Consider the following 11,994-nt stretch of genomic DNA (forward strand, 5'->3'; position numbering starts at 1 on the left):
GCAATGAGGTAATGGGAAGTATCTGGAACAAACAGAGTATGCAGAGAGGCTGTCAAAGTTTGGCGACCTCTGAGGAAGATTCATGAGATCCAGTTGAATGAAATAGGGAAAATTCCCAGCTCAATCCTTCACCAACTCATTCAACCTCCTACAGAAATTAGCATCTGAAAAGGCCAACATTGTAACTTGGCTGCGCATAAAGCAGTTAAAAACCAACACTCACATTTTATTGGGGAGACCAGAACGCTTTAGTGGAATTGTAAAATGGATGGATTTAGTGATTGAAGAAAAGGATCTCCCATTAGTGGAAGAGCTTGGTCAGACATGCGACAGAGCAAAGAGCTGGGCTCGAAAGTCGCCTTATTGCCTGTGACGTTCTTGAACCTCTTTTGTGGTTTCGAAACCTCATATCTTTGGCCTCCAGTCACTCTCTATTTATGCAAGAAAATAAAGAAGAGAACAGTGCCCCTCCTAAATCTGTAAACTGCAATTAAGCTAAATTCCAAGTTTATTTCCAAAGTCTGTCCTTGCTCCAGACCATGTGAGAGACTTCAGTCTAAAATTATCACACTTTTGGTCAGGAGGCCAAGTTGAAGCCAGCACTTGGACTGTCTTCTCTCAGGCCACAGGATCACAGAGATGCAGTGGCTCAAACTATTGTAATAGTCATCTGCATGGCCAAATGTGACTAACGTATCATTTGACAAATTGAAAATGTGACAGAGCTTACCATGGAATCATAATAGTTCACAGATTCTATCCACTTGTGTTCTTCTGACTGCTGCATTTAAACTGAAAAACAAAACTGATCAACTCACGAGGATGAATTGTGTTGACAGGTAAAGTCCAATTAGCCTCATGAGACAGCTCAAACGACAGCATGATGTCATTTTCGCCGTATTATATTGACCATACTAACCAGCGGCCCTGACGTCTGGTGGCAAAGACAAGCCCACGCACTCCTGTCTTAACTCCTTCTCCTTGTCCATCTCTCCATCATGTGTTTACATGTCGGTGGAGTTAGTGACAGGGCTGCAATTGGAAGCCTACAACCGTGTTATTTGGAAGACTGTTGTCTTTTCTTGGGAGTGTGGTGGTCAGCAGAGAAAAACAAAAGTTACATCTCATAGGGCAAAGCATCATTGGCTGTGGCCAGGGATGGGTGTTTACATATGAAAGAGGTAGACGCAAGATGGGGACAGATTTGTACCCATGGGAGACAATTTGTGTCAAACATGCAAAAATGTCAAGACCAGAAAAGAAGTATAAAAAAAAAGGATGAATGTCAGACACGCTTTCTCATTCGGAGGCATCCCTTGTCATGTGTAGTTAATCCCTAAACTATTCATAAAAGTGGATTTTATTTGCTGAATAAACTTTTTGTCATACTTGTTAAATATAAAGGTATTCATCTGTTCTAAATGTATAGTTGAATATAATACTCTCAATTGAGATGGTGTAACGGAAATTTCAACGTCCTTCGGAAGGGTTCCCAAAATGTCTTTGTCTCAAGGTCATTTTTATTAAAGAAAAAAAAAAGCGTTTTCATCAGAATGTGTTGACATTTTACAATATTTTGCCACCTTCTTGCATTATTACCAGTCAAAGGATGCCCGTTCAACAAAAAGAAAACACTTTAACTTAAAAATTGTGCAGTATGACAGTGTGAGTCATTTTGGCTTGAAATGCATACTGAGATGAAGTATATTTTGCACTTACCGAGTATGTAGTCACATGTAAGCCTTTACTCCTAGAAACAAAACAGAAGACGGATTAAGATAATTACATGACATGAAATAAAAAAATGTTTGCAGTCAATCAAGTGTGCGGATAGTAACGCAAAGGAGATTGTAACATGGCATACAAGTGATTAGCTCTTGTTCCTCGTTTAACCACCTGTTTGGGTAAGGCCCTCCCTCTGATTGGACTGTGACAGCGTTAGATCCTTTTCCACTTTCTGTCAAAGATGGCTTTTGAAAGCAGTTGTTGCCCTTTGAGTTCACTTCAAAACTAACTCTAAGTGGAGAGTCGCTTTATGTTTTCTTTCACAAACTATGGCTGAAGACATGTTTTGTGGCTATAGGTAATATCCGAGTCTGTATGTTACAAAAGGGTCAAATAACAGTAAAATGGAATGAGCATACTCTAAGATATATGAGTATTATGACTGACTCAGGCGAATCATCAAGCAGTGTGTATTGACAGTGACTTTAAATATTACCAATGTGCTTTTGCGACAGAATTTGGAAAACACCTCAAATCTAGTGCTCTCTGCCATTAACCAACTAAGTACCAAGACCAATCAAGTGAACTAAAAATGGAATTGCATCAACACAAATCATTCAAATGTAAACAAAGTGAAATTTCATTTTTAGTTGGATTCAAGCAGTCAGACATGCTTAATCTAACACAGACTTGAAGGCCCACCAGAGCACAAGTGGCCTCAATGTGACCAGAGTTGAAGAGAATTACAAAGTAGTCAGTGGAGGAGATGACTAATCTAAAGATGTGTGTTGAGTCTGCAAACATCCAAGACTGCTTATTTTTTTACCAGCCATGTGTGACTCCATATGTTTGTGACGATAATATAATGCACATTTCGGTGCTGAGCAGATGTAGGTGAAATAAGACCTATATCATCGCCCTGCTGGTTCTAATGACAAGCATCCCCCTGTGAGAATTAGAATGTCTTATCTACTAACAGTTACATTATTAAATCGTTGAAGAAAAAACATCCTGGCTTCAATGTAAAGCAGAACACTTCAATTCCAAACAATCACTTATCATGAAGTTGGAACAAAGCACTCATCTCAAACACAAAAGGAGGAGTTAATAATATTGAAGCAATTGTGTTTTATGGAATAAAAGCCCGTGGCACAGTGGACAGGTGGTTGGCTCATCAGTCGTCGGGCTGACTCTAAATTGTACTTGAATGGTTGTCTATATGCGCGCCGGCTGCCGAAGTCCAGGGTGTACCCCAGTCAACTGGGATAGGCTCCATCACACCTAAGACCCTAGTGAGGTACAGAAGATGGACTCATGGATGGATGGATGAATAAATGGAATGAAAGTCCAAATAGTCTTGGTTCCACAAGCTATGCTTGTAAATGCCGCTATTTCAGCTCCATCTTTTTTAATCTTACCTGTGGCAAGTAAACAGCGCACACCAATAGCCTGACCAGAATGTCAAATGCAGCTGCAGTAAGTAACCTTGTTTTTTCCCCCATGAGCACAATGTACAGGATATGAATGTGATGTCATAATTGTTTTGAGTTTACATGTGAGTAGCGGCGCAGCTGAGCTCTTGCATCATATGCCCATTAACCTCGTGCTCCGAGACCACCTCATGAGTGTGAGGATAAACATTTCTTAATGGATTCGGCAGGGGAAAGCCCTGCTGGAGTGCGGCCGCATTGTGAAGGCCAAATAGTGCTTTGCTCAATCAGTCAATGTGTGGGCCACAGGACTCGAAAAGGTCAGGTTCAACACACAGGACAAGAAGTAACAAGAAGAAAAGTCTGCTTTCCGACACATGTTTGTGTTTTCCACTGTGAGTTGAATGCAACGATTTGGATTTGGATACACTGCCAGGCAGTCTTGGCTTAAAATCTACAGCAGCAATAAGAAATCTATATTTCATGTTTCACACGTTAATGATTCCAACATGACGCTTTCCCACCACAACCAGACAGGACAATTTTTCCCAAAAATATTTGCTGCCATTACATGGAACACAAGCAGCATACTTTATTAAAAACGACTCAGTCGCATTTGAAGGCTAAATGGATGAACATGAATGCTCAAAAGCATACATTTACCTGTAGATTAGACCTAAAGATTGAAGGTTGTGAGTAGTCTGCTGTTCCCTTTTATTTTGAAGAATTTGTACACCATTATAACCAGCAGCGGAGGTAGTGGGCTTGCAGCTTTACTCGACCCAATAATATCAAGGAAAAAAGCTAACACCCATTGAAAAAAAACAAAAAAAGCCCACAGTAAATACATTGATTGTAGTTCACTTATGGAGGCAGCGCAGGTCTTTTGCAGGGCACCAGGTTACCCCCAAGGACCATATGAGTATACTGCAGGCCTGTTCTAAAATAGCTCACCGGTGCTGGGAGATTATTTTCTAAGAATTTTGTTTACGTGATCATTTGAAAACATAAACCCTGGCAAAGATTCATAAAAATGTGTGGCATCTGGTATTTATCCTTTTCCAAATGCTTGAGAAATCATTAACAGTGTCTTTGTTATGACTGGTTGTTACGTGATGTATCAGTTGCTATGCAGTTGCTATGGTCCTTTTATGCTTTGTCCTTTATGATGTCATATAGGCCTGAAGTTTTACAGTTTATAAATTTGAGTTACCGGTACTCAGTGACACGTCAGTATGTCAAACCTCTTTGTATTTTCGTTGATAAAGACTTTTTACTCTTCAGCTTCCGTGTCTTGTCTGCGTATGGGTCCAAATCCCGATCCTCACGTGACAGTATTCATAGTTATTAATAACATACAAAGCTTATTTGAGCACATTTGTTACTTCAGAAGTCTGTCTCAAACTGTTAACCCTTTGTATTCATCAGTACCCAAGAAGTAGCTCTCAGTTTCCAAAATGTTGGTGACCCCTGCACTAGAGGGATATCTGACCTTAAGTGCCAGGATGTGGCGGCCATTTTGCAAACAGAAAGCAAAATAGATGTTTCTGAGGTACATATGAATTCGTGAAACTGTCAGAATAAATCCATGACTTTAGTCTTACAGTATTATGAATGTATAAAGACAAAGAGAGTAATGTGTTTAATGAGTAGTTAGGGTATGCACTTGTAACTGCAGATTTTGAAGGGCAACAGGTGTAAATTGTGCAACTTATATGGTTGCACTTTTGTTTACCATCACGCAAGAAGCGTATTTTGCTGTGCCACCACCATCTGCTCTGTCAATGGGTGATATCAACAAAGCTGTGGCAAAATGGAAGCTGCTGTCATGGTTACAATTTTTTTCCCCATAGAAGTTTAATAAATCTTCAATCAGATTACATTTATCTTGGACTACCATGAAATTGTGTATTTGATGGCCTTTACTACTACAGCCTAATTTTTTTAAGTTTAGAAAATAGGACTCCAAGCATGGCTGTCACGATTGCGGGATGGAAGACCCAAATGCAGGGAGGCAGGAGAAGCAGGGGGTACTGAAGAAAATATTTATTAACAAAAACCAGCACAAACAAATCTTGAAATGTCCAAAACTCAAAGTAGCAAAGAAACATTAGCGAACCAAAACACAACTCCAGGAGAAACAAGGAACATGACAGAGACAATGATCAGACAAGGACAGAACAAAATATAGGAACTTAAATACAAGCATACTGACAAGACAACGAGAAACACCTGGACGAGACACACAAGGTAGGAGGGAGCTGATTGGCTAACACAAGAGGGTGGACAGGTGGACACAATAATTGACGAGACAGACAAACGCTGAAAATACAAAACTAAAAAACCCAAACATAACAATGGCTCATTTGACATGGCATACATTTACCCCCAAAAAAAAGGCGACATAAAAAATGCTAAATTACAAAAAAAAACTTTAAATACAATAAAATATGCTACTCGAAAAGCACAGCTTACACTATTTGATCACTTTGGGGTTCAGGGTGAAGAATGTATAGATTTATTAAGAGTGACTCTTGGATCTTTTTAAATATTTTTGGGTGGACAACTGAAAATAACTATTGTGTAGTTAAACTTGACTGTTTCATGATTTGTGGGTATGTCAAAGAAATATGTTTCCTTATCATAACATCTCACTGTATTAGTTATGAGTCCTGGGGAGTTAAAATTCCAATGCTTAGTTAGAGTTGCAAAGCAACCTTACTAATTTTTCTCCAGAAATTATATTCTGCTGCTCATTGCTACTTTTCTGGCTCGCTAAACCATAAACTCATCTTCAATTTATTTGGGGCTGCGGCTTTTGGTAAACTTTTAGGTTTAGAATTCTGATTTAGGTGAAGACCTGCAATGCAATGTTTGACTATTTTGAAGGAAAAGGGCAAGGCAGCCTGTTTAAATAGAATGTACGAATTACTGAAATTAGTCACTGAGACTGACGGTAGTGGTACAATCACCTGACTTGTGTGCAAGTAGCATGGGTTCATTTCCCACTCAGTGATGTTGTGAATGTGAGCCTGAATGGTTGTCTGTCTCTGTACAGTAGGTGCAACTGGCCGGCCTTTCGCTTGGAGTCATTTGGGAACGGCTCCAGCACCTCGCAACCCTGAACAGGATTAGTGATGTGGCGAATGGATGGATGGATTCACTGAGAAATACCTCTACTTCTAGTAATGTTAAACTACATTGATGGAATGGTTTCAGTCAGAATATCATACTTGAATGAGGACAGTCTTATCAGTGACAGTATATCATTGCTGTCCTGTAAAAAACACGTACGTCCAATTTTTGAAACTTTTTACATTTTCACATTAATGCGATGTTTGTTATGTGGAAACATCATTCATGTAAAAATAAGTAAAATGAAAAAATGTAGATAAGTGTTTTTCACAGGACAGCGACGATGCTAAATCATTGATATGAAGACAAAAGTTAGTGTCCGCCCGATATTTACTTTCAAGCTTTACCGCCATGATTTACTGATCAGTAACGGATAAAAGTCATTATGTTTCACTTGGATAAGGATTGATTGCTTGTGTCGTAAGGGCCAATTTAGACAATCCCATTGCTTATTGCTAAAAAAGTGACTGCTTTCAAGCAAATATGATTGGGAAATTGGCACTATGTCTCATAACTAAAAGGAATTGTCCAGGGATTGCCAGTTGGAGGAAAGCGTAACTAAATAGCTTTTAGGCATGACACCAGCGCACAGTCCCTTCTCTCCCTTGCAGGAGCATAGCGCGTGTTTGTGCGTGTGTGTGTGCCTGCATGTGTAACACGTGTTTCACCTGGGGATCAAAAGAGTTCAATAGAAAAAAAACTATCAAAACCATGTTGAGTTTAAATTAATAGTATCAGAGAGGAATTAAATCGAGGTATCAAAAAAAAAAAATCTGGTGCAATGCAATTGTACACTAACACAAACTCTTATTCTAATAACATGACATGGTACAGTAATACCTCAGTGTCATTCAAAGTTGAGAACTGTTGGTTTTTTTTGTGTGTAAAGTTGAATTTTTATGTAAAGCCATCTATTGAATTTCCTGTGTATTGTAAGGAAATTTGAAATTGTCTGTTTTGGTGGTGTCTGCTTTGATGTCCATCAAGCAGAAGCCGTTTTATAAATTATGTAACATTATTCAATGAATATATGGCAGGTTTTAAGAGAGAAAAGGACGCTGTTTGTCTCAAACTACTAGTACATTTAGGTTTATGTTGTAATTTTGATATGTTTGTAGACAGGCGCACATGCATTCGACAAAACTGGCACATCTTCATTTTCATGCCAGGAAATGTCTAATTTACCAAGTTTGAGAATTTGACAGACCACGCTACTCCTCGCTGAGACAAGAATGTTTTCTATTACACATACAAATGATCCCAATCGTTATCAGGCTTGTGCAAAGCTTGGTGATGAGCGGATCATTTCAATCAGGTGTGTTGCAGGCAGGGAGAGATGGAAAACAGGCTGGATAGGGGCTCTTGAGGACCGGGATTGAGCACCCCTGGGCTAGACTTTAGACCGGGTGAAACCAAGTCTAAGTTGGGGTGCAAGTGGTGTAAACAGATTTTAGTGGATTTGATTGTGCATAGCACTATTTTCTTCTCTAGAAACATTCGTGAGATTTTAGAAACACGGTATGTATGTGTGTGTGCGTGTTTCTCTCTGGTCTTCCTATGTCTAGTCCTAAAAGTCTGCAGCTTGACCCCTGACAAGGACGAGAAAGTTAAATCATATTACCTCGATACCAGCCAACTTGCAATCGCTCCCAGTCCACTTGAGATGCGATTTCAAGGCTTTGCAACTTACTGGTAATTGTAAAATATTACACAGCTTAGCACCTTCTTACCGCATTGATTTAGTGGTGATATGCTCTGTCCCGAACTGGTCGATAAATGATCCCGACAGCCAAAACGAAGTCTCGCGAGCATTTTCTGTCCGGGCTCCAGTGCTTTGGAATACCATGCCCATGGAAATGTTTAAAACCCGACTTAAAACGTATTTGTATACTCTTGCATTTAGTTGAACTACTACTATGTTGGCCTGTTTGACTGCCGTTTCTTCTCTTCAGAATACATCCATCCATCCATTATCCCAGCCGCTTATCCTCAAAAAGTGTCTTGTGACACCTCCATATTCGCCACTCAATATCCATTGCACATAGTCTTCATTTATTAGTCAGAAAATCATGTGATCAGGTCCCTGCACTTACAGACATCAGAAATAAATCTTGGCACATTGTCAGTTATTTCCACTCAAGCACTACAGCCAGGGAGAAGCTCACTCAGGTGCAGCAACAGATGGGACGGTCAACTCTGAAACTCATCAATGAGGTGCCAACACTCTGGAACAGTACATATGATTTGCTGTCAAGGCTGCATGAGGAGAGGGAACCAGTGTGGGTATCTCTGGCCTCTCTAAAGACGGATTTGAATCCACTGACAGCTGATGAGGCTGAAGCACTTGTAGTACTTGCTCCATTCCATCAAGCTGCAGTGGAGTTGTCTGAAGAGAGGCGAGTGTCAGGGTCAAAGGTCAGCCCAATGATGAAAATGCTCTATTTTGCACTTGAGCGTCACGCTTCAACCTTGCACACACAGGCAGCCATACAACTACGTGAACACGAGTCACGGACACTATTTCCAGTCTGGAGTCTGCGAGTGCGTTAACCTTAGCAACACTTCTAGAGCCCAGATTCAAATCACTTGGCTTCCGCAGTTCCTCGAGGTGCACAGAAGTCATTATCAGACTGCGGTCTGAAATTGTGCGTGTCATCATCACAGCCCTCTTCAACCACATCTGGCATGTTATTCATCATTATTTGTTTGTTTTTGGAAATTGAACTAAAATGCCTTTTTTTTTTTCTTCTTTTTTTAAGATAACCTGTGGCAGCATTTGCACGATGAAGTCGGGAGACGTGAAAGAAGTGCAATTGCAGATGCTATTTCAGAAGTCCAAAGATGAGGAGGAGAGGGGAACAAGATCCACTAGTTTATTGGAAGAACCAGCAAACCTCCTACCCCAACCTCTTCCTGTTGGCCAAAGAGTTCTTGTGTTACACTGGCATCATCAGTTCCGTGTGAGCGTGTGTTCTCCAAAGTGTTCTCTCACACTATGCACTTTTTGTAGTAGGATAAACGCAAAAAATATTGTATTATGACTCCAACATATCTTTTACTGAGCAAGATTTTATGACTTGACTTATGACTTGCTTGAAATTTGGTGGCGACTCGACCTGACTTGCTCGATTTTTTTCCACAGTGACTTGGGACTTGATTGAGACTTGAAGGTTATGACTCGAGAGTTACTTGTGACCTCTGATTTTAAATATGCAAAAAGCTGGAGTTGATACTTCAATTTCTACTAAAATATTTTTAAATCCCAATATATTTACTTCTACTTGAGTAATGAACGTGAATACTTTTGATACCTCTGCTCATGTTAGTATAATATTAAAATCTTTGAGTGAGTTGATTTTTATGAAAATATGCACAGAATGAGTTTCAATTAATGTTGGTTTGCTGTTCAGCAGTTTTGTGCCATCTTTGAATGGGAATTTTTTTATACGAGAGGACCCTTTGGACTGGGCGGAGGGGATCACAGTATGTGGTTATTTTTTGTAATTGAGCAGTGGATCTATTCTGTGTGCAATTGAACGTTAAAATACACACATACCCTTCTGTACATTGGTTCAATAAAATACAGACATGCACATATTTAATGCCTACTAAAAACTATTTTTGTCATAGATCTGGTTAGAAAGTGCAGGTTCCTATTTGGCCCCCGAGTAGTGCAGATGAAATATTGTGGCATCCTTCATCGTTTAAGATGCCCATCCCTGATCTAAGGGCTGACTTGGAGCCAGTCATGACAAGGAGTCAACTCCGTTCAACTCGGCACTCCTTCCATCTGGGTCATTTCAGTGCACTGTGACAGTTGACCTCTCAGAGCAGTTTGTGGGTGTGCTATCCCTTGTTTTAAACATAACGTTAGATGTACATCCAATATCCACACACTCAGGTGAGCTAAATTAAACAAAACATGGCCTCTACGAGGTTACTGGCTTCCCCACAATTATCGGACCAATCCACTTTCTGTAAGTAACTTTGTTTCTCCTTCACTAACACTTTGGATTCCAAACCTTGAAGCTTCATTTTGCACTTTTGGTGCTCTCTCAAATGTTCCATAGGGAAAATCGTTAAAGCTACACGCAAAACCTTCTTTTAAATAAGGCGGTCTCAAGCACTTTTATACCCTTTGCCAGCAATGAACACAATCTGTTAGGGTGAGTGAGCACCCAGCTATTTGGGATCTTTGTTAATTAGGTTCTTTGTCTCGTAAATAGAACTGGATCATACTTCTGACTTAAGTAAAGAAAGACAAGCTTTTTTTTCCTCTCACCAGAAAATCATTACCAACTTGAGTTTTTCATCCCAGTATTGGCACATGGTTAACTCATGAGGAATGTTCCTGCTATCCTTCAACTCAACCACCAAATTACTCACCACCGTCTGACCGATGACTGCATGTTGCATTAGCACCCCGTGTGGACTAATAGACCCAAGGTGTTCTCATGATTTATGTTTTTGTCTGACATGAATGAGTTGGAAAATATGTACAATTTCCCCTTGGTTCAATTTCTTGCAGCAACGACAAAATCAAGACAAACCAAAATATATCAATAAAAGCCAAGTGAAGGCCTTGCCAATTAGTTGTTTTTCACTTTTGACATTAGGACATTAAGACATGAAAAATGTGGGGGGGACCTAACTGTCAAAATTTCTGGAATAAAAATTGTTTTGCTCAAGCAAAACAGTATGTTATGGTGGTTATGCCATTTTCAGAGTGTGTCTGGTTGGGTGAAATGGAGGTCAGATCACGTCCCCGCCATAAACAAACCACCAAGATTCATTGTTGACCAGGCCGAGACCATTTTCTCCAAACAGTCTTGGTCCACACTACAGTATGACTGCTGTGATCACACTTGCCCATATAAATTGAAGCAAGGAGGAGGTGACACACAGTCCAGTTCTACTGGATTAAACAATGCGGCTTTGAAAGCACCCACTTGTTTGTCACTTTTGGAACCTTACCACCACATAAAGTAGTCTGAAACTGTGGATGCATATTCACAGCGTGGCAGTTTCCATCCGCTTCAGTTCCAGCAGATGCTTCATTTACAAGTTGATCTAACACAGCATTAGGCCTAGTGTACAATATTACTATACGTTATAATTGAAGTTTGGTTCGTGTTGCCTTTAAAAACACACAGCGACATACTTTTTCAAGCATGCTTTCAATGTTATCATGGTTGACCAATATAATAATACAAATACTTGCTAGTTCATACAGTATAAATATTAGTCCCTCCAGGATTTTGCGGGCGTTTTTTACTATATATATATATATATATATATATATATATATATATATATATATATATATATATATATATATATATATATATATATATATATATATATACATATATATATATATATGTGTGTGTGTGTGTGTGTGTGTACGTAAGGTAAGGTGACTTATTTCCGCTTACCGCACTGAGTGAAACCAGATGGAGGCTTAAAGTCTTCCAGAAGGACATTCGCTCATGTTTTTTGTTTTTATGCTGTTTTGCAGCTCCTAAACACCTTTTAACATTCATGACATATCCCCTTGTCATCCCCATGGACAAACAGGTGTTACAGCACACATGCTCTCAAGCTCCCAAAGATTGTATAGCTCTAAGTTCCCAGCTTCCAGTCCAGATAACATCAACCGTGAAAAAAAACAAAAAACAAAACACCAGTCCACAAATCACGAATG

The 11,994-nt window shown here is 39.6% G+C and overlaps 1 long non-coding RNA gene across 1 annotated transcript; it reads right to left on the reverse strand.

The window, feature by feature from the left end:
* Window positions 1–735: 735 nt before the first annotated feature.
* Window positions 736–1,743, reverse strand: LOC147148375 (uncharacterized). The gene is made up of 3 exons (XR_015086586.1): window positions 1,720–1,743; window positions 920–1,081; window positions 736–792 (listed from the first exon to the last, which is right to left on the reverse strand). It is a non-coding gene; the product is annotated as an uncharacterized LOC147148375 (long non-coding RNA).
* Between the last annotated feature and the right edge of the window lie 10,251 nt (window positions 1,744–11,994).

Source organism: Filicampus tigris, chromosome 4 (genome assembly GCF_054856515.1).
Source record: "Filicampus tigris isolate MCC_2025a chromosome 4, RoL_Ftig_1.0, whole genome shotgun sequence".
NCBI lineage: Eukaryota > Metazoa > Chordata > Actinopteri > Syngnathiformes > Syngnathidae > Filicampus > Filicampus tigris.